Raw genomic sequence first — 24,305 nt, forward strand, 5'->3', positions numbered from 1 at the left:
TGTTGTATCACATTGACTGATTTGCGGATGTTGAACCAACCTTGCAGCCCCGGAATAAATCCCACTTGGTCGTGGTGAATAATCTTTTTAATGTACTGTTGAATCCTATTGGCTAGTATTTTGTTGAGTATTTTCGCATCTGTGTTCATCAAGGATATCGGTCTATAGCTCTCTTTTTTGGTGGGATCCTTGTCTGGTTTTGGGATCAAGGTGATGCTGGCCTCATAAAATGAGTTTGGAAGTTTTCCTTCCATTTCTATTTTTTGGAACAGTTTCAGGAGAATAGGAATTAGTTCTTCTTTAAATGTTTGGTAGAATTCCCCCGGGAAGCCGTCTGGCCCTGGGCTTTTGTTTGGTGTTTTCTTTTTTAAAAAAAATTCTTTTCTTTTCTTTTTTTTTTTTTTTTTCTTTTTTCTTTCTTCCTTTTTGAACCTCTTTTTATCCCCTTTCTCCCCACTCACGATTTTGGATCTCTTCTAATTTGGCTAAAGCATATTTTCCTGGGGTTGTTGCCACCCTTTTAGTATTTTACTTGCCCCTTCATTTACTCTTATCTGGACAAAATGACAAGACGTAAAAATTCACCACAAAAAAAAGAACAAGAGGCAGTACCGAAGGCTAGGGACCTAATCAATACAGACATCGGTAATATGTCAGATCTAGAGTTCAGAATGACAATTCTCAAGGTTCTAGCCGGGCTCGAAAAAGGCATGGAAGATATTAGAGAAACCCTCTCGAGAGATATAAAAGCCCTTTCTGGAGAAATAAAAGAACTAAAATCTAACCAAGTTGAAATCAAAAAAGCTATTAATGAGGTGCAATCAAAAATGGAGGCTCTCACTGCTAGGATAAATGAGGCAGAAGAAAGAATTAGTGATATAGAAGACCAAATGACAGAGAATAAAGAAGCTGATCAAAAGAGGGACAAACAGCTACTGGACCACGAGGGGAGAATTCGAGAAATAAGTGACACCATAAGACGAAACAACATTAGAATAATTGGGATTCCAGAAGAAGAAGAAAGTGAGAGGGGAGCAGAAGGTATACTGGAGAGAATTATTGGGGAGAATTTCCCCAATATGGCAAAGGGAACGAGCATCAAAATTCAGGAGGTTCAGAGAATGCCCCTCAAAATCAATAAGAATAGGCCCACACCCCGTCACCTAATAGTAAAATTTACAAGTCTCAATGACAAAGAGAAAATCCTGAAAGCAGCCCGGGAAAAGAAGTCTGTAACATACAATGGTAAAAATATTAGATTGGCAGCTGACTTATCCACAGAGACCTGGCAGGCCAGAAAGAGCTGGCATGATATTTTCAGAGCACTAAACGAGAAAAACATGCAGCCAAGAATACTATATCCAGCTAGGCTATCATTGAAAATAGAAGGAGAGATTAAAAGCTTCCAGGACAAACAACAACTGAAAGAATTTGCAAATACCAAACCAGCTCTACAGGAAATATTGAAAGGGGTCCTCTAAGCAAAGAGAGAGCCTACAAGTGGTAGATCAGAAAGGAACAGAGACCATATACAGTAACAGTCACCTTACAGGCAATACAATGGCACTAAATTCATATCTCTCAATACTTACCCTGAATGTGAATGGGCTAAATGCCCCTGTCAAAAGACACAGGGTATCAGAATGGATAAAAAAACAAAACCCATCTATATGTTGCCTCCAAGAAACACATTTTAAGCCCGAAGACACCTCCAGATTTAAAGTGAGGGGGTGGAAAAGAATTTACCATGCTAATGGACATCAGAAGAAAGCAGGAGTGGCAATCCTTATATCAGATCAATTAGATTTTAAGCCAAAGACTGTAGTAAGAGATGAGGAAGGACACTATATCATACTCAAAGGGTCTGTCCAACAAGAAGATTTAACAATTTTAAATATCTATGCCCCCAACGTGGGAGCAGCCAACTATATAAACCAATTAATAACAAAATCAAAGAAACACATCAACAACAATACAATAATAGTAGGGGACTTTAACACTCCCCTCACTGAAATGGACAGGTCATCCAAGCAAAAGATCAGCAAGGAAATAAAGGCCTTAAATGACACACTGGACCAGATGGACATCACAGATATATTCAGAATATTTCATCCCAAAGCAACAGAATACACATTCTTCTCTAGTGCACATGGAACATTCTCCAGAATAGATCACATCCTCGGTCCTAAATCAGGACTCAACCGGTATCAAAAGATTGGGATCATTCCCTGCATATTTTCAGACCACAATGCTCTAAAGCTAGAACTCAACCACAAAAGGAAGTTTGGAAAGAACCCAAATACATGGAGACTAAACAGTATCCTTCTAAAGAATGAATGGGTCAACCGGGAAATTAAAGAAGAATTGAAAAAAATCATGGAAACAAATGATAATGAAAATACAACGGTTCAAAATCTATGGGACACAACAAAGGCAGTCCTGAGAGGAAAATATATAGCGGTACAAGCCTTTCTCAAGAAACAAGAAAGGTCTCAGGTACACAACCTAACCCTACACCTAAAGGAGCTGGAGAAAGAACAAGAAAGAAACCCTAAGCCCAGCAGGAGAAGAGAAATCATAAAGATCAGAGCAGAAATCAATGAAATAGAAACCAAAAAAACAATAGAACAAATCAACGAAACTAGGAGCTGGTTCTTTGAAAGAATTAATAAAATTGATAAACCCCTGGCCCGACTTATCAAAAAGAAAAGAGAAAGGACCCAAATAAATAAAATCATGAATGAAAGAGGAGAGATCACAACTAACACCAAGGAAATACAAACTATTATAAGAACATACTATGAGCAACTCTACGGCAATAAATTTGACAATCTGGAAGAAATGGATGCATTCCTAGAAACATATAAACTACCACAACTGAACCATGAAGAAATAGAAAGCCTGAAGAGACCCATAACCAGTAAGGAGATTGAAACAGTCATTAAAAATCTCCCACATACATTTTTATACTGCCTTTTCCCAGTCACTTTCTCTAGAGCAGTAGTCTTAACTATATGTTTGACTTGCCTTCCAAGTTATGGCAGATGGGAGTTTTGTCACAGTATAACAGAAATCTCTAGGGTTTCAGTCTATATTACTGTTTTCTTGTCCTATACAAATTCCACACAATTTGGCTTTTTAATGGCAGCACAATAATTACAAGTCTTTTTTTGTATTATTTGGGGTAAATAATTGTTTTGGGTAAGTATTATAAGTATACCTCTAAATTTCAGTGGCTTGGAATAACATATTTTTTCTCACTCAACTAAAGTATGGTGTAAACATTGCTAATTTTTGCATAGTCTTGGACTTAGTCACCTAGACATTTAGACTACTTTCGTATTTTTTTCTGCTGTCTTCCTGCCTCTGATCAGTTGTTTGTCTGTCTGGCTGGCAGGGAAAGAGATGATATGGAAATTACTTGGATATATTGTTTTCTGGGCTAGTCCTGGAAGTGGTGCACTTCAAAGAAAATCATTTGGTTGGAACTTGGTCATAGAGCCACATTTAAGTGTAAGGGATCCTGGGAAATGTCTGGCCTCTCTAGCAGGCAGTAGAAATACATTTCATGAACACAGAATATCTGCTGTAAAGTCTTGCTGTTTATGTATTTTTCACTACATATTATAAAAACTGTGCAACAATTATTGTGTGACATCATTGCCATTGAAAGATTTCATGAGCACCATTGTCAGTTTGATTTCTTTGCTGCAATATTCTTATATTTTCAGAATAAGATCTGCAGTATAGGGATGCCTGGATGGCTCAGCTGGTTAATGTCCAACTCTTGATTTTAGCTGAAGTCATGATACCAAGGTGGTGAGATCAAGTCATGCATCTGGCTCTGCACTGGGCATGGAGATTGCTTTAAGATTCCCTCTCTCCTTCTCCCTCTGTCCCTTCCCCTTGCCATTCTTGCACACATATGAGTACTTTCTCTCTCTCTCTAAAAAACAAATAATAATAAGATATGTTATATATTAAGCAATGTATGTCACATCAAAAAAAATTCTTCTGGGGCAACCATATTAATTGGTTAAGGATAGGGACAAGTACTGCACTCATATCCAAACAAAATGATTTTTGGAAAATAACTGTTAACTCCTAGAGTATATAATATATGGAATCAAATTTTACTTTGTTTCCATTTTCCTGAAATGTACCCTATAATTACGTTTAATAGTCCCTACGTAAATACCACGTAAACTGGAATCTTCTTTAAAGGAGAGAAGCAATCACATATTCACACTGTAATGATGGGGTATTTGCATGGCAATTACCAAGCCATTATATTGTCTTTCCTTTAATTTAGTCAACTTCTCCTAAATCTTGTTCGGCCAAAGTCGTTGAGCTAAATAACTTTTAACTACCGAAGTGTGTTTTTCTTAAAGCAGTTGTCATTGGCATTTTTGTAGTTACTCTGATAGTTTTCTTATTTTAATCATTTGGGAATAGAAAAGTTCAGACATCAGTTATATATTTATGCAAATAACCTATCAGACTGGTTGTTTCAAAAATATTCCAGTCACAATAATTATCACTAATTATCACAATAACTATGGAGAATTGAATATAAATAGAGTACAATAAAATTATTAAAAAAGTACAAACTATGAGCAAACGTGAAAAAATGAAGTCAGGATCCTCATTACAGATACCAAACTTACTCATTATTGATTATTTGTTTTTTTTTAATTTTTAATTAATTTTTTATTTTTTATAAACATATATTTTTATCCCCAGGGGTACAGGTCTGTGAATCACCAGGTTATTTTTAATATCCATGTTAAATATGAGTATTCGGGTCATCCATGGGTCATTACTTGATTTTTTTTTTTAAGATTTTATTTATTTGACAGACAGAGATCACAAATAGGCAGAGAGGCAGATAAAGAGAGAGGAAGGGAAGTAGGCTTCTGCCGAGCAGAGAGCCGGATGCGGGGCTCAATCCCAGGACCCTGGGATCATGACTCGAGCCGAAGGCAAAGGCTTTAACCCACTGAGCCATCCAAGCGTCCCCTCATTACTTGATTTTATAGCTGAAAACTTACTTGTAATTTTGTATAATTTGATTAATGTGAGTTTTGCTCAGTTAAAGGGTTTCTGACTGACCCCATTGTATTTTCAAGGATTGCTTTCTAAATTCCCATTTTCTCACTGGATGGTGAAACTACTGAAAATCTCATGGTTTTGGTTTCATTTATATTTAGATTTTGGTTTCTTATCTCTCTGGTTGGTATTTATTTAGAATTTGGAAAAAAAAAACCACCAAAATAAAAGATTCATGTTTCTAAGCCTATCTTTGGGAGGTTGGCCTCATACATACTAGGTGCTTTTATAGCCCAGGACTCCAACTTTTTCCCTGCAGATTCTATAAGGCTGTAAAAACCTCTTTTGGTCTTTAGTAGTAGACTTTTGCTTAGATATGCCAAAAACAGATTATAGCCCTTATGGCAAAGTTGCCTTATTTATGGTTGATTTCATATTTTTCTGAGGTCCCAGCCCTCGAAATCTTTGATGTCTTACCAGATCTCCAAGCTTTCATTGAATCTTTAGATGTATCTATATATCTGTGTATATTCAAATATCAATCTGATTGTTTCAGTGGGAGTGCTGGTGGACTTCTATAAGTTGCCCATTGTAGCTAGAAAGTCTTTCATCAATATTTTTAAGTAAACATCTCTTATGTTTTTTTTAAGCCTGGATATGGAGAAAGATAAAAGACAAACATTAAGTGTCTAAAAAATAAATGGGTGAAGTCAAGTGCAATTTATATAAAATGCTATGGTAAGTCCAGGCAGTTGTAAATTTTGTAAGTCATTACCATCATTTCTCAATTTGGTATTTATACTGTAGTTGTACTTATTTTGTAAATAAATTTATTTTTCATAAGAAAGTGTTTTTTTTTTTTTTTAATGCCATGATAGTTCAGTTGGTTGCGTTTAGCTCCACACTTTTTCAACCCAAGTCTTTTCATGTTAGTACTATCTCTCCTTACAGATTTCATAGTTTGGTACTGTATTTTAGCATCCAAAAAGTTAGTGAATGCTTTAATCCAATTTTAAAAATAAGTTTTTCTCAGTGCTACAACACTCTTTATTTACCATTTAGTAAGATTTTTTGGAAGTAGAATCTTCTTATATTTAAACTCGAAATAGATTTTATATTTATAACTCTAATATAATGCATTTTCTATTTATAAAGACACATCATCCACTTTTTAAAAAATTCCACTTCATATAATTTTTTTGTGTATTTTAGAAAATATTTGTTCTTGGTCAGCATCAGTTTTTGATTATCTGCAGCAGAAAACTAAATTTTTTATTGTCATCTTTTATATTGGAAATTGAACCACAGTATAGCAGTAAGTAGGGATGTAGGACTATCATGTATGTTTTCTGGGTCTTTGTATTGAGATAAAAATGTGTCTCAAATTATCTGATATGTTTTAGACCTCATAGCTTTTTATTTATTTTTTTGGCATATTTTAGATACTAAGGGCACAGGTATTTTTCTTAAGATCTTAAATTTTTACCATTTGTATTATTTTATAGAATTACAGTTAAAACTTACTATAATATAGGAAACTTTAATAAAAAGCAGTGAATGAGATTCTAAGAAATTGGTAGCAGGTACTTTGATTTGTTTTTGTTTTTATATTTTCTCTTACATTATTTTATTATTTATTTTCATTGTTATTTTACTTCATTTTTGTGCTGTTGAATTTGAGGTATAGGTGTTTTTGTTCCTGTTGTTACACCTAGAAAATTAAGCTTTGTCTTTAGGCCTTGAAAATAAAGTGGGAATAGAGTAAATTTAAAAGCTGCAGGGTACCATTAGAAATAAACAGAGGAATGTGAAATGTTGATTAAAGATCAAAGAATAGTAGCAGAATTAATTATCTAGAAGCTGTGAAATCACTTATAAACTGCATAAAGCCAAGGCAAGGGAATTGAAAACTTATTACTAATTAATTCTTATAATACATTGATAAAACAGACAAGGCCACATCACAATGTTTTAGTAGAAATTTGGCTTTAGTGTCCACAATCATTTTTTGAAAGATATATGATTCAAGTAATTAAACTCTTAAAAAACTAACTTCAGAACATAAACATCTAACTGGAAGACAGGTCACAATTCAAGTGTAAGTGCACAGAGTTACTAGGTTTGGGTGTAGAAATTATGAGGAAATATGACTATAATAATAGGAATATTATAAGGAATATGATTATGATAGGAATATGAATATAATAGCATAGCTATAATGAAGTGTGCCACTACCAGAACTCTGTAGGCAAGGTAAAGTAATACAGGCTTAACCGCTGAGCAAACATGCAGAACACAATATATAGAACCCCTGAACAAATATTTAGAAAACAGTGAGAGTTCTAGACAAAGAGACGAGGATATTTCAAAATGGAAAAATGGACTTATGCAAGAACTTTACACTGTGATTTTCAGGTGAGATAATAGCTTTCAGAGTACAAACTTCCAAACCTGGATTCTAGACCAAATATCAGCAACACTTTCTTGAGACTCAACTCTCTCAACTTCATGTTGATTCTTAGACTAATCCAAGCATTGAAAGAAAAAAAGTTAATCCATTTTACCTTTATTATTTTAACATCAGTTGACTTTGCCAAAGAGAGGTGCACAACCTTGAAGACTGGAGTTACAAAGGCATACATTCCAGATGTAGCTGGTATCTAAGCAAAGTCATAAAGATGTTTGTGGTGCTGTAAGCTCTACAAAACCCACAGACATCATTTTTAAGTATATAAAAATACCATGTCACTCTTGTAAAGGCAATATCCATACCTAATATTTTAGAGATTAAAAATAATATCAGAAATAAAAACAACCTTCCATCCCCTTTACTCCCTAATCTACTCCACTTTTCCCTTCTGTCATAAGACTGTAGTGTCTTTAATTTTTCAAAGCTTATGTCTCCTATCTTTACTTCTGCTTCCTACACATCTTTATCAGGAATCTTATACCCCTGCTACCTTTATTATTCATTCATTAATTTTCTTTCTCTCTGTTTCTCATTTCTCCATTTCCTCTGTTGCTTTGCTTCCTTCTTTCTTTGATCCTTTGTTCACTCTACATCTTTGTCCCAATTCTTATGTTTTAGCATTCTTTTTTTTTTTTTAAGATTTTATTTATTTATTTGAGAGAGAGAGATCACAAGTAGGCTGAGAGAGAAAGAGGGAGCAGGAAGCAGGCTCCCTGCTCAGCAGAGAGACCTACACAGGGCTCAGTCCCAGGACCCTGAGATCATGACCTGAGCTGAAGGCAGAGGCTTAACCCACTAAGCCACCCAGGTGCCCTTTAGCATTCTTTCATGATGAAAACAAATTGACCAGGAAGAAAACTATCATTCTCAAAAAAAAGAGACTATCAATCTCTATTTCTTTTAAAAATTTTTGTCTTCTTTACTACATATCATCTTGAAATAATGTTTGTACTTACTTTTTCAGCTTTCTCAAATTTTTCAACAGCACCTGTTTCTTAAGTCATTAGTGTCTGGCCATGACAAACTATTTTATTCAGTCTTTGTAAAAATTATGCTCAATATCAACTTATGGTGATTGGCTTATATGAAATTATACTAGTTGGTTTATAGAAAATGTTTACCATATTTTATCTCTTTGAGGTATTTAATGGTGTTCTCAATACCCTGAGTTTTACAGTATGTTCTTCATTGGCTTCTATAATTCATTCCTTCCGATAGCATCTGATTCTCCTCCTAAACTTCTGACCTAATCTACGCACAGATTAAATCATGGACTTAAGAGTTTTTAGTTTGATTACTTTATATTCTTTCAAACTCTTACTTGACAAATGTTTAATGGTGTATTAACTCTGATAATTTTATCATTTCTAAGCTGGACATTCTCAAATCGGTATCTCTTTCTCTAAACTATAGTGGAATTTATAATGTCCTTACTGAAAGTTCATAACAATATTTCCCTGTAGAATTCTCATTCATAATTATTTTAACTTAGACTATTTTATTGAATTTGTGACTTACCCTCACAAGATATATATGTAAATTATCTTGTCAACAAATTCCATTACTATTTATTCACCCTTTTTTCTTTTTTTACCATACACAGTTTCATTAACATTTTAATAGTCATTTTATTAAATTTATTAATGAACTTACTCTTGAATATACATTTTCTACTATACTGACAATGTTTAAATCACCACTGATTAACCTATACTTGGACTATTTGAAGAAAATTATCAGGTCTAACAATAATCTCTTCTCAGACTGGCTTTCTATGTACTGTATTGGCAGATTTCTTCTTAAAAAAAACAAAGCTAGAGGTGTGTCTATTAACCAGGCTTAACCTTACACATTTATCTCTGCCTTAAAAGATAACATCAAATTATTTAGCTTAGTCCAAGAAGTCCTACATAGTCTCTCTCCTATCTTGTTCCCATGCTTAACATACCTTGTTCTGTTTTGTATGTGATCTTCAAAAATGTTTCTAGAATGTAAAAAGCTTCTTAATGACTCATGTTTCTGGTTTCTCTTGAATGCTTTTCTTATTTTTTACTTTCAACTTGGAAAAATTTTGCATGTCACCAGTTCTTACTCAAATGTTCTCCCCTTTGTTATTTCCCAAGACATATTTTTTTCCATCTTTAGTATAATTGCATTTTGCTTTTCTTGTCTTCTAGAAAAACTGATTGAAAATCAAGGTATATTTGCTGAATTATTTAGATGGGTCATGTCTAAAGAACTGATGGGATTTTTCAGGAATCTTATATGAGGATTAATGTGAGGGTCTAGAGGCCTGTAAAATATAACTTTATTTAAAAGAAATAGTTCTGCACATTTAGACTACTTCTCAAAATCTTTTTCTAATCCTGTATTAATTGATAAGCCATTACTATGATTAGGGACAGTGCTGCAAAAAACAAAGTTGACCTGTCTTTTTGGGATGTTCTTTAGTTACTTCTGCCCTACAGTTGCATGTTTTGAAAAATATCTTCTTTATTTCTTATTGCCTCTATTTTATTCCTTCAGTTCCTTTTATCATATTATCCTTTGACAGATTATTGGTCTTGATAGAACTTATTTATCTAAATATTAATAAGGACAGCACACCATAAAATACCTCTACCAATAGATAGGAGAGAAGATAAATGGAGAAAAGCAAGGTAATTGGTAAAAATAGCATGCATGGAATTTTTCTGTAATACAAGAATCAGATAAATACTTATCCCCTATCCTAAAATAGAGAATATGACTCTTAAGAAAATAAAGGCAACAAAAAATAATTGAGAGCCAAGAAGAAGGAATATGATAATAGGAAATAATAAATAAGTTTTCACTAGTAAATGATACCTACAGTTTAAATAAAGACATAAAATAAATGAAAGAGATTAGAATCAAAAACAATTAGGAAGGATACACCTTAAGACTGAGTTAGGTAAATGGATATCAAATTTGAAAAATTATATAATTTGCATTTGATAAAACCGAGACAAATAAGTTAATAAATACATGTACCCCAAGAGATGGTGATATACAAAGAAGTTAGGTAACAAGGTTACAATTTAGGCATAACTGATATACCCTGGAACACTGAAAAAATAAAATTTAAAAAAGTAGTTGTACATAAAAATTATTAACACTCTAAGAATGTGATGACATTAGATAAAAATCTGAATCTCCATATCAACTGGTATATTTGTCCAAGAAGAGTTGATAGAATGTTCTATGTTTTAACTGATAGCCTTGTATAGTATTGAACTAATAGAGTAAAAGTTATGTCTTACGGAAATTTGGACAATCTCTGCTTTCAGTTATTACCAGTATAAAGAAAAAGTCCTATGAGTATGTAGGCAAAGACTAGTTCCAAAAAATAAAATAAAATAGGAAAAGATCTGATTTGTCTTAATATTCCATGCTCAGTGCAAGATGACCAAGGAGGGGCGCCTGGGTGGCTCAGTGGCTTAAGTCGCTGCCTTTGGCTCAGGTCATGATCTCAGGGTTCTGGGATCGAGTCCCACTTTGGGCTCTCTGCTCAGCAGGGAACCTGCTTCCCTCTCTCTCTCTCTCTGCTTGCCTCTCCATCTACTTGTGATCTCTCTCTGTCAAATAAATAAATAAAATCTTTAAAAAAAAATGAGCAAGGAGTTTACACATTTTAAGGGAAGATGAGCATGAACCAAATACTCCTTTGGCTGGTGGTGGGGGACACAGACTTATTTTGCTTAGCATAATACACTCTAGTTCCATCCATGTTGTTACAAATGGCAAGATTTTTTGATGGCTGCTTTGTATTCCATTGTATATATATACCACATCTTCTTTATCCATTCATCTGTTGATGGACATCTAGGTTATTCCCATATTTTGGTTATTGTGGACATTGTTGCTATAAACATTCGGGTATGCATGCCCCTTTGGATCACTACATTTGTCTCTTTAGGGTAAATACCCAGTAGTGCGATTGCTGGGTTGTAGGGTAGCTCTATTTTCCACTTTTTGAGGAACCTCCATACTGTTTTCCACAGCGGCTGCACCAGCTTGCATTCCCACCAACAGCGTGGGAGGGTTCCCATTTCTCTGCACCCTCGCCAACCTGTGTTGTTTCCTAACTGGTTAATTTTAGCCATTCTGACTGGTGTGAGGTGGTATCTACTGTGGTTTTGATTTGTATCTCCCTGGTGCCGAGTGATGTTGAGCACTTTTTTATGTGTCTGTTGGCTATTTGGATGTCTTCTTTGAAGAAATGTCTGTTCATGTCTTCTGCCTGCAACATTTCTTGATCACATACAGCTACAAAGATTATCTCCATGCTCAGGGGTTGTGCATGGGGTCCATTTCTTGTTTTGTGATGTGCAGGAGTAACCTGTTCTTTCTGCAAAGGGGGTTGAGGTCTACAGCTACACCAAGGGAAATAAGTGTGCCTTAAATGAAGGAAAAACATGCTTTTTTTGCTTTTTTTTTTTTTTTTTTTTGCTAGGCTAATCAGAAAGCTGAGGCAGCTTCAAACAGACTTGTCCTTTTGTGGCCTGGGAAAGTTCTAGTTCTTCACTCCTCAAAACTAGCTGTCTGCAAATCTCAAAGAAAGTAAACTAGCTCTATTATATATCAAGGGCCTTATATCAGCAAGTTAACCCTTAAGACTGGCTGGAGTGCTGTTCCAGGTTCAGGAATGGCAAGACCACCAAGACCACCACTGACCACTGTGAACATCTCTAAAACATTTGACTTGCATTTTATCTCAGCTATCAGACTGTTCCCTTTTGTGGCTCCAGAGAGCACCCTTCCACCTCTAACTGCTCTCAGTATTCTATCTTTGTGCTCCTACTGCAGTTCTTTGGGTCCCATATTTTCCTTATTCCTCTCCAAGTCTAGCTAGATTACAAGAGTTAAGTTCATAATTATAAAATACGAACTAAACAGTAGTTTAAAAATTTTTAACTATTCTGCAATTTTATCCAAGTCGCATCAAAGTACAAAGCCATCTTTCAAATACCACAGACTATTTTGTAAACATAAATTTTTGAATGAATTCAGTTACATTACTGTATGAAGAGAATTACTTGACCCTTTTAATATTATAAGTAAAAATACTGAAATAGAGACATTGAAATTTATCTGTATCTATATGGATATTCAAATGAGTCCCTTTTTATTGTACTTGATTTTTCCCTTGTGGATGGTTTTTCAAATGCTCTGTTTAAGTATTAAGTTTGATCCCTCACTAAACCAAGAACCTGCTTTGTAGGGAAATGATTCTTTTTCTTTAGCAGATTGTCCTTGCAGACAGTATACCTGCTGCTTAAAATCCCAATTTTCTTGCTCCTTTTTTTTTTTTTGTCATTTCACATATCCATGAAAGTAAAATTATTGAATAACATAATTTTGAGCCCTAAAGAAACTAAGAATTCTGAAAGATAGGGACTTAACAAAGCATTAATGTATTTTACATTTTATCATGCTTTATTACTGTCTAGCACCTTATTTACAATAAAAAATAATGAGTTGTAGAGATACCTATTAAGGGATTTCATGAGAAATGACTTCATTCTTACTATGAAACTAAATGTAGACAGCAGCACAGTATTGTTCAGGATAAATGACTATTTGATGGGATGATTATACCAGGAGGGATAACCTTTGCTGTGGTGCACAGATTCTCAGGCTCAAAAATCTAGTCAATACTAGTAGGAATATCCCTGAGATACCTTTTCTGGCAATGGATGAGAAAGCTCTTTCTTTTAGGACATTCAGAGGTCAGTGCTTACAATTTCACTAGCAACCAATATCTATTTAGCATGTCCTTTGTTAGAGAAGTGATAGGGATATAGATTTTCCTCAAATTTAACTAAAAGATAGAAAGCACCATCAAGAACAAGCAAAAAAGAATGTAGCACATGTATATATCAGTATAAAAGTATTATACTTATATATACCTGTATATAGTACTACTATATACCTGTATATATACTTCTATATACCTGTATATATACTTCTATATACCTGTATATATATCTATACATATATATATATATATTTATATATACCTGTAAATGAAGGCTTCACAAATAAAAATGAATTTGGTAGCCAAGTAGAAATGAAGCCATGAAGTTTAAAACCAAACATACCCTGTGTGCTGAGAATCATCTCTGCCTTTCATTTTGAGAAATGATCATACATGTGACATAAGTCTGAAGGATTATTTTGCAAGCCTTTTGTTGTTGTTGTTAGTCTTTTAATCTCAGACTTTGAAGTATTAATGAACTGAACTGGGGATATAAGACTGCAGTGGCAAACTGCAGGTGAAGTATACTGTTATACCATAATAATGATTTTGAAAACTTTAACATCCCTAAAATTCACATGTATATATAATGCCAGATCATGTTTAGAGTCACTTATACAACATACTTGCTTATACAACTTGGAGAACTCTGGGATAAACAAGATTTTTTTTTTTTCTTGAAACTCATTAGAAGATAGATTATGTGAGTTTTGGGAGCTGAAGATCAAGAAGGGGGCTAGGTAAGGAATGTAGTGAATTTAAAGCTGTTTGTAAGGCACTACTGATATGTTAGTTCAGTTATTCCAGTAGTGTGTTCATGGGCTGTACTGCAGAAAAGTAGGACAATCTCTTTGGAAAATGTGAAAAGGCTCTTTTAGCTGAAGTCTTCATTTTTCTTAGTGCCACCTCGGTAACACATACATTATTTATATATAAACTACTGATTGATAATTGGAAAAATTTAAATGAACTGAATGTGTGTATGTGTTTGTGCACATGTGCATGGGTGGGCATATACATGCATGTGTGTGGGAAGGTCACCAAATAATTGAGAGACCTTTTGAACTGAATATAGTTATCTGCTGTACTTGATGGAATAGTGATTTCTTAACATCATTCCTCAAATCCATATTTCTTTCAGTTCTAGAATTATTACAAATGAGACATTTGACATCATCTTCCTCCTGCTTCCACACTAGGAATGAGTGAACATTTGTCACGTAACAGCAGAATCTTATATTTTTTTAAATACAATTATCCTTATACTTGTCTGTGATAATTTCTAAGTATTTTACCCAGTTTCCCAGACATAGTTTTGGAACCCCGCTTCATTTGCATTTTCTCTCTGTTTCTCTTTCTCATTCTTATGTTCACTTTTTGCTGGCTTTACTCCATATTCTCCAAATCCAAGTGAATCTATTAAAATAATTAGGGTCAAGAGTATTTTCAAACTAATTATTCTCTGTACATTTCATGTACAACAAGCAACATGTACATATTGTGTATCTATACAAAACAGGGTTAAGTCAGAATGTTTCTTTTGCTTATAAGACATTTATTCAATGAGGAATGAAATCTAGGTTGGTCAAAAGGACTCAGGAATCTCAGAAAATGAATAATTCTTAAGAGAATTCCACTTTGCTTTATATATAAATATCAGCATATTTTGAGGTCAGGGGCACTTGGAGCTCTAGCTCAGGAAAGAAACTTAGCTCAGATTTTGAATTCTCAGGTGATGGTGTCCTTTTAAATAATAAGCATGGGGAAGTAAAAACATTTCTACCTATTAAGATGTGTTTCCTTCATTGCAAAAAGCTAAATTTATATTTAATAAAGACATGAACTTCCTACTGAAAATTTCAACTGTGAGTAAACTTCAAAAATCCTTTCTAATTTTTTTTTTCAAATTTGGATCTTTTAAATGCATACCATTTTCTCAGACCTTACTTAGACTCAATTATGTATTTTTTCTTTAAAAAGTTGTAAAAACATAAAGTTATTTAAAAGATAGTGTGTTCCTTAAAAATACTTATTTAAGCTTTTCCTATGTTTCAGGAACCATGAAAGGAATACAAGAATAAAACAATACAGATTCATTCTGGTTAGGATATATGTCAGTTAAACATAACAGAGAGGTTCTTTAGGAAAGTTCTGCCATATTACTAGTCTGCCTCCCCCTAGCAGAGCATTCCATCATTTGCAGTGTGAAATATACCTTGTTAGAGGCCCTACCAGAGGTAAGCAGCAGAAGAGGGAGCTGTGGATGCTGGCTTAGTCTCAAACTATTCTTAGATTTGTTTTTTGTTTGCTCTTTGGAGTCTTGGTTTTATATATATATATATATATATATATATATATATATATATATATATAAATGATTTTAAACTCTTGAAGGTTTTTGTGCATTTCAGCATTACTCAAATTCTGATGCTTTTAGTTATGTTGTGTTGTCCATGAAATATTTGATAGATATGCTCTTTCCTTGAGCATCATATTTGCTTCTACAAACATATCTCAAAGTATGAGGAATTTGTAATTTTCATCATAACTGACAGGACTGGCAAGCACACTTCTCTCAACTGACTTGGTGCATATTTCTGATATACATAAATTATGAAAGAAGCCTTTATTTGTTTATAATCTTAAATTCTCAGAGCAGCAAAACAGATTATAACAGACTTGTTCAAAATTAAGTAAAACTGTATTTAGATTATTTTAGAATAAAACACTATATTTTATTGTAGGAAGTTGAGGCAACAAAAATGATGGTTAAAAGAGCGCAAAGCTGATAAACACCGTGAGTTAAGCACTTTGTGCTAATAGTGTATGTACTGCTTTAAATACACATTACTAGGCTGCCTTAACATCAAAGACTGTTCTGCTTGGTAGGTTCATGGTAGTGTACTGCTTTATGTTTCAAGTTTCAGCTTGGTACAAATTGAATCAGCTGAGTTGCAAAATCAAATTTATCATAAAAGTGGTAACTGACCATTAACTACTATATAATGCTGTAAACATGACCCTATCATGAAACTACAAGACAGCCTCTTCTAGAACATGACAGACAGTTAGGAGGAACAGGAAAAGTCAGTGTATTTGTCACTAAGAACAAGAAAGATAAAAGGAACACGATCTTGTGTTCATTGTTTTCTTCACAATTTTAAGACACGCACTGTGCTCTTAATGGCAAATGCCTAGAGGAATGGTGCCTTCATTTTAAATTACAGCTATGTTTGTTTAAGACATTGTATCGGCATTTTCAAGGAGTTACTTTTCTATAGTAGATATTTTGTTTTAAGTGCAGCAAAAGGCCAAGCTCAGATTCATTCCTAATGAGCCATGTGTTAATGTCAAAGTCTCTGCTGTCCACTCAAATGCCAAAGAACACATCTGACTTTATAATGAGCCAAACAGTTGTCTCTTCATAATCTCTGTTAGCCTTCTGTTAGATAGCTGCATCCAAAATTTATAACACATAGATGGAGGTTGTTGTTGTAATGGCTGAAATCCAATCAAAGATATAAAACTTCTTATATTGTGTCAATATTATTACCAAGTCTTTGCCATTCTATCTCCACATCAAATAAATTGGTCCAACAAATTCCAAATGAAATCTTGCCTGCTTTTAATCTATTCTGTATACTAATGCGGGGAAGATCAAAACCAGATGACAGGCATCAAAACAATTAGACAGTGGCCGGGTGGTTGGAACATAGGCAAAAGTTTGAAATTGTACTTCCAAATCTTTCTTCTCTGGAGAACATGCATTCCAACTAATCACCTAATTTTTTATACTTTTAGGTCCTAAATTTTGTTCCTGATTTGACGTTTATTGACATTCAAACAGTTGTTTAGCTTTTTTCATTGTCTAGAAAATATGTCATACTTGCTTAACATGAAAATGAATGCCTTTACATAGTCATGGATAATGAAAAAGATATCTAAAAATAAGGGGACTTTTTAGATAAAGTGTTATACATATACATGACAATTTTGAGTTGAAATTAGATACATAATTCAGGCAAATCTATAAAATTGAAAGATAGTCACATTTTTGTTTCATTTCCAAGCGAGTCAGTCTATATTGATATAAGTTCCTGGATAGATTTTTCAAGTATTTACCCTTAAGTTAAATAGGGAAATTAGAATATTCATACATTAACTTGAAAATATTTTACTTTAGTAGAGATAGAAATACATCAGAAGAAAACCAAGACATAGAAAAACAACATTAGAAATAAATGTAGTTAAATGTTACTGTCTTTGATTGATGAGACTTTAAGAATTTTTACTTACTTTCTTGTATTCTCTAAGTTGACTATAATGAGACTGCATTTCTTTTTAAAGTTTCAGCTGAAATACATGAATATCTAACTTCTGGCACCACACAAATTAAGCTTGATAGTGTGTTCTACTAGTGGGGACAAGCATATTAAAATGATGTCACTGTCTCTGTACCTTTGCTATATGCTTCAGGATCTGTCTTAGTTTTTATTTTTTAATAAGGTTTCTTTAAACATATCTTAGTAAAGGAGTTAGCAACTAAAATGATAGTTTATATAAAATTTCTTTTAATGTATATATTGATAAAATGTAATATTAAATAATATCAAATATAGCAAGTACCTTAGAATTAAGATAACAAAATATGCAGAATCCATATAGCAAACTTGTAGGACAAGGTAGTTCTAAAATTGGTATGAAATTGCAAAGGTTCAAGATAGCAGAGTTGGTTTTGAAAAAGGCAAAAACTAGAGGATTTACTTTGTCAGATATCAAAACTAATTACCAAACTGTTCTGTTTGGTATGTAATTGGTATGTTATACAATTGTTGGAAAGATCAATTTACTTTTCAAAGCTAAAAGTGGAAAGTGGTGTAGTGATGCATCTCCTAATGAGGAATCAGGAGTGAAGAGTGAGAGAGACTGATTCTCAAATCTGTATCTTCGACTCTGATATCTTCCTGGAATTACAGATTCATATATCTGGCCATATACTAGGCCACATCATTTTCTTGTCTAATATTCACCTGAAATTTAGTATGTTCTAAAAATAACTGTTGATTTCTTTCTTTTCTTTCTTTTTTTTTTTTTTTTAAGATTTTATTTGTTTATTTCACAGTGACACAGTGAGAGAGGGAACACAAACAGGGGGATTAGGAGAGGGAGAAGCAGGCTTCTTGCTGAGCAGGAAGCCCCATGTGGGGCTGGCTCCCAGGACTCTGGGATCACAATTTGAGCTGAAGGCAGACCTAAATGACTGAGCCACCAAGGTGCCCCAGAACTGTTTATTTTTTATAATCTTCTTCCACATCTATATTTCTCTCAAAAATACCAGTTATTCACATATTATGTGTAGCTATATTGGCATAGGACCTTGACACCTGCAGTTTCTATTACCACACTAACCTGGGTTGCTTGTTTTTGGATCTTGAATTATCCTTTTGCAGTTTATTCAGATTAAATATGTGTTATGAGTACTTGCTCTTTATTCTAACCAGAATTTAGATAATCAGAATACTTTGCTTTAATTGAATCTCCTTTGCAACTGTAGTAATGAAAAATGGTATATAGCAAATACTACTTACTTTTTTTCATTAGGAAAATCACAGCCTATTAAAATAATACAGCTTTTATTTACAGCTTATATTACCACTATTTAATTTGTTTTAATAATTGCTAATAAACTAATATTAAAGCAATAGAAGAACAAATATTTTAGGATAAGCAGCATTTTAACTATGATTCAAAATTATAATTCAGGTTTCATTACTAGTTCCCTTTAGGGGGAAAAAAGTTTATGTTGTGTTATGACAATGCAGTGTAAATCTTATTAAATCTGTGGCTTAGATTTATGTTCTAAGGAATAACTTGTGATAGATGACAATTAGACAATTCAAGAAAATGCTTAACGTCAGTTATAAAAGTGTAGTAAATATAAATAATTATCAAGTACATCTAAATGTGTGTAATATTTTATCTAGGACTACATTTGAGGATATGGTAGTACTACTTATCATAATGAGAGAGTTATAACTTACTGTGATTGATTTTCTTTCTTTCTCTTTTTTAACTTTTTGCCCAGCAGTTGTTATTGTATTTCCACCCTGCTTCATTCTGCATATGGAGATACTACAATATAGATTGCCTTCTCATTTGAAGATCTAAATATTTAAGAAATAAGGGATGAGCTCTTACCAGCCCTTACATAATACTCATATAAGTATATGCATATGGATTTATTTAATTACTATAAATATTTATGTTTACCATATACCTTTAAATCAAGATTCATATACATTCTAATGCAACAATCACTTAAGTAAGATTAACTGAGCAATATAAATGGTATTTAGTAAGTCTTATTCATTTTATTCTGTTAAAAATTTTAATACACTATCCTTTCAAAAAATACACTAAAGCTCATATTTTAAGTTGCAACTACTTGTTGGTATAGCTCATACTTTACATTTGCCGAGCATTAAGTTCAGTATAACTACTTTATGGGATGAATCAACCACTTAAGAGCTAGGATGTGGATTTTCATCCAAATATTCTTCTTCATTAGAATCAAAGGATCAGCCTTAGCAGAAAAAGTTGTGTTTTAAATCATATGTGGCATTTAAAGATATGATATTTAAATATATGACTATCATATATAAACTTACAAATCCTAACAAATTGAGTAAAAGTCTCAACCCAGATCTCTATTAATGATATAAGGAGTAACAACTGTAGAGGGCTGGAGGAATCCAGTTACATCTGTGCTGTGTTCTTGAACTCTGTCTCAGTTAATACCCAGTCTGTTCCCTGAACCACCCTGATTGAAAGCTGAAAACCTGGATTGCATTTACCTGCTTCAAAACTCTGGTGTCCCATTCAGTAGCTGTTTGACTTTTGTTAAGTTGCTTAATTTCTCTGCTTTCACCTTTCTGTTTATAAGGTAGAGATAACAATGGTATCTAACTGCTATGGTTTGAATATTCTTTGAATATCCTCAGAATTCTTATATTGAAATCTTAACCCCAAAGATGATGGTATTAGGAGGTGGGGCCTTTGGGAAGTGCTTAGTTTATGATAACAGCCCAGATTCTTCCATAATGTTGGAAATTTAAGATCAAAAGACCCCACAAAGAGAATATGTTAGGATATCTCACAAAGGATGAAATAATGTAGCTTGTATATCCTGTAGTTTTTCCTCCATTTAGAGCTATTTCTATATATATTTAGAAAGGGCAGATATCTTAGGACTTCGATATTATCATTTACAAAATTTTTAGAAAGCTTATACAATGAGAATTAGACTAGGTATATTGTCATTCACATAATATTTCTTGAACCATAAGTCATTCAACTTTTCTAATACTCTGTCAGCTAGAAAAAAAAAATCTGTCTTTTTATTTATTTTTCTCATTGTGGTAAGTGTATTCTTGAATCCCTATCACCTATTTCACACATCCCTTCATCCACCTCCCCTCTGATAACCATCAGTTCATTCTCTATAATTAAGAGTCTATTTGTTGGTTTGTCTCTTTTACGCCCCCCTCTTATTTTTTTTTCCTTTTCTCATTTCTTTTGTTTCCACAGATTAATGAAACCATATGGCATTTGTCTTTCTCTGACTGATTTGTTTTACTTAGCATTGTATTCTCTAGCTCTGTCCATGTTGTTGCAAATGGGAAGATTTTGTTCTTTTTTTATGAATGAATAATATTCCATGATCTCTCTGTCTCTATTCATCCATCTGTCTGTCTACCTCCTTTTTCCATTCATCAGTGGATCAGTTGATGGATGCTTGGGCTATTTCCGTAGTTTGGCTATTGTAAATAATGCTGCCATAAACATAGGGGTATATTTTTCCCTTTGAATTACTGTTTTTATATTTTTCAGGTAAATATCTAGTAGTGCAATTACTGGATCATAGGATAGTTCTTTTTTTCAACTGTTTTTTTAACTGAAACCTCCATACTGTTTTCCACAGTAGCTGTACCAGTTTGCATTCCTTCCAACAGTGTTCCTTTTTCTGCGTATCCTCATCAACACTCATTTTTTATTATATTGTTATTATATTGTTGATTTTAGTCATTCTGATAGCTGGGAGGTGATATCTTATTATCCTTTTGATTTGCATTTCTTGGTGATGAATGATGTTGAGCATTGTTTCATATGTCTGTGGGCCATCTAGATGTATGTCTTCTTTGAAGAAATGTCTATTCTTGTCTTCTGCCCATTTTTAATTGCATTACTTATTTTGGGGGTGTTGAATTTTTCACATTCTTTACATAATTTGGATGCTAACCCTTTACTGGGTATGTCATTTGCAAATATCTTCTTCCCATTCCATAGGTCGTCTTTTAGTTTTGTTGCTTGTTTCCTTTCCTGTGCAAAAGCCTCTTATTTTGATGTAGTCCAGCTGTTTATTTTTGCTTTTGTTTCCTTTGCCTCAGGAGACATATCTAGAAAAATGTTGCTGCTGCCAATGTCAGATAAATTACTGCCTGTGCTCTCTTCAAGGATTTTAATGGTTTCAGGTCTCACATTTAAATCTTTAATCCATTTTGAATTTATTTGTTTTGTATGGTGAATGAAAGCAGTCTAGTTTCATTTTTTTTTTTTTTTTGCATATTGTTGTGTTTCCCAATACCAATGACAAGATGTTTTTTTTTCCCCATGTGTATCCGTTCCTCTGTTGTCAAAGATTAATTGACCATATAATGGTGGGGTTATTTCTGGATTTTCTTTCTTCTATTCCATTCATCTCTGTGTCTCTTTTAATGCCAGTACCTTACTGGTTTGTTGTTGTTGTTATCTTAAGTAGACTCAGCGTCCAGCATGGAGCCCAATGCTGGGCTCGAAGTCAAGACTGAGATCAAGACCTGAACTGAGATTAAGAGTCATATGCTTACCCAACTGAGCCACTCAATTGCCTCAGTACCATACTGTTTTAATTACTACCACTTTGTAATATAACTTAAAGTCTGAAATTGTGATACCTCCAGTTTTGTTTTTGAATTATGTCTTAATTTATATAATCTGGGACCTTAGGATTTATATTTTGTGTGTGGTAAGGCATTGATTTTTATATCCAAGGCATCAGTTCATTGATTTTTTTTAGCTTATTTATTTTTTAGGTATGCATAACAATTAGGAGATTCCAAGCTGCATAGAAAATTCCTCAGAACACAAACTACAAAGTTCAAGTTAATAATGTACCTTGTGAGGATACATGCATATAAAGAAACAATATGGTTATTTACTCACCACATTTACTCATTTATTTGACAATTAGTTCTTGAGCTTTTATTATGTGCCAGGCACTATTAAGCATATTGCAGAAACATCTGAAAGCAACAACAATCAAAACAAGCTCTGTCTTCTTGGAAGAGAGAGATAAGTACATAAGCAGATCCATAAATAAGATAATTTCAGAGTGTGATGAATGGTATGAAAGATATTAGGATGACTAGAAAAGGAGAGGAAAAGGAGAGGAAAGAAAGGAGAGTTATCTTCAAGTGGGTTTAGGTCAGACTTCTTTGAAGAAATATTTGAACTGATTAATGAGATGGGTCTATATCATGTGAAGATTTGGGAAAGAGTGTTCCAGGCAAAGGGAACACTTAGTTATGCTAGTAACATAAAAATGACCTTATCCTGATAAGGAATATGACGAAGACTTTTGTTCACTGTAGCTTGAACGGAATGGGGTAGGAGAATGTTCAACAGGAGATGAAAGTAGTGGAATAGGAAGAACCATATTTTGAAGTCTGCTGAGCCGTGATAAGATCTTGGGATTTATTTCTAATCATAAGAATATCTTAATTCCCTGAAACCTGGTAGGTAGATAGATGGAGAGATAAATAATTCAGCTTCGGTTAATTAAAAGAAACAGGTGATGTGGAACAAAACTGCTTTAAAAAAAAAAAAAAAAACCTTTATTTCACAATCACTAACCTCCACATTATCAGTGGCCAATGAACTGTGACATCTTCATATCTTTATAATTTGCCCTGTATTTTGACAGTTATTTCTCTACCTTGGCAAATTCAGCACCAAGTCTTCACTGCTTTTCTTACACATTAATAAAATATAAAACATATGGACAACTTTTTTCTCTTGGATTCTTGACTCCAAACTATTCACTGTTGAATAGTGTTGAACAAAAAAGTTATCACCTGAAATCTACAGTGGGAGCCAACAATATCCAACACCATGTTCATAAGCTGGTTAGGGTATTCAAATATATTATCCTTAATATCATGGCTCCCTTCCTGCCCAAATGAGGGCATATAGTTTTCATAATTGTTATTGGTATTGAATGCTGACCTATGGGTTATTGTTTTTTTTTACTCATTAAGCACTTATTATAGCTAAACATATCTGATGTAGTACAACTTATAGAGCAACATAATTTAGAAGGAAAACAAAAGATAATTTGCATAATAAAGATATTATAAATTTAAGTAGAAAATTATGTGACAAATTACATAAAAATATCTACAGATTTTTTGAACAGAGAATAAATATCTCCACGTATTGAAAGAAAAATTGGAGAGCCTTTAACCTCAGAAATGCAGAAAAGTTGGATTTATTTCTATCTCTGTTTCCTTTTCCAGTGAGGATGTTGGGCGCCTTTCAGAAACGCATGTACCCTCCTGTTTCCCTACCCCCAACTGCCCACACACATGCATTAGGAGCTAAAACACTAGACTCGGCCACTGGCCAAAGAGTGGCCTTAGTTTGAAATTTCTAAAAATTTAAACAGATCATACTAGAGAAGTATTATCAAGATTTTCGTTGTTGTGTTTCTTTGTTTTTTAAGCTGTATTTCAGCAGTTTACTTCCACAAGTGAGGACTGAAACTTAAACATTCTCTTAATAGTAGTATATATAAAGTGTCTTAGAGTACTTGCTCAATAAATATTTGAATATATAAGAAAATATATTTTAGTTGTTAAGCTATTAAGGCCTCCCTGATCCTAATCAGTGCCTTGCCTGCCTTTTGTAATG

Source organism: Mustela lutreola, chromosome 7 (assembly GCF_030435805.1).
Source record: "Mustela lutreola isolate mMusLut2 chromosome 7, mMusLut2.pri, whole genome shotgun sequence".
Classification (NCBI taxonomy): Eukaryota; Metazoa; Chordata; class Mammalia; order Carnivora; family Mustelidae; genus Mustela; species Mustela lutreola.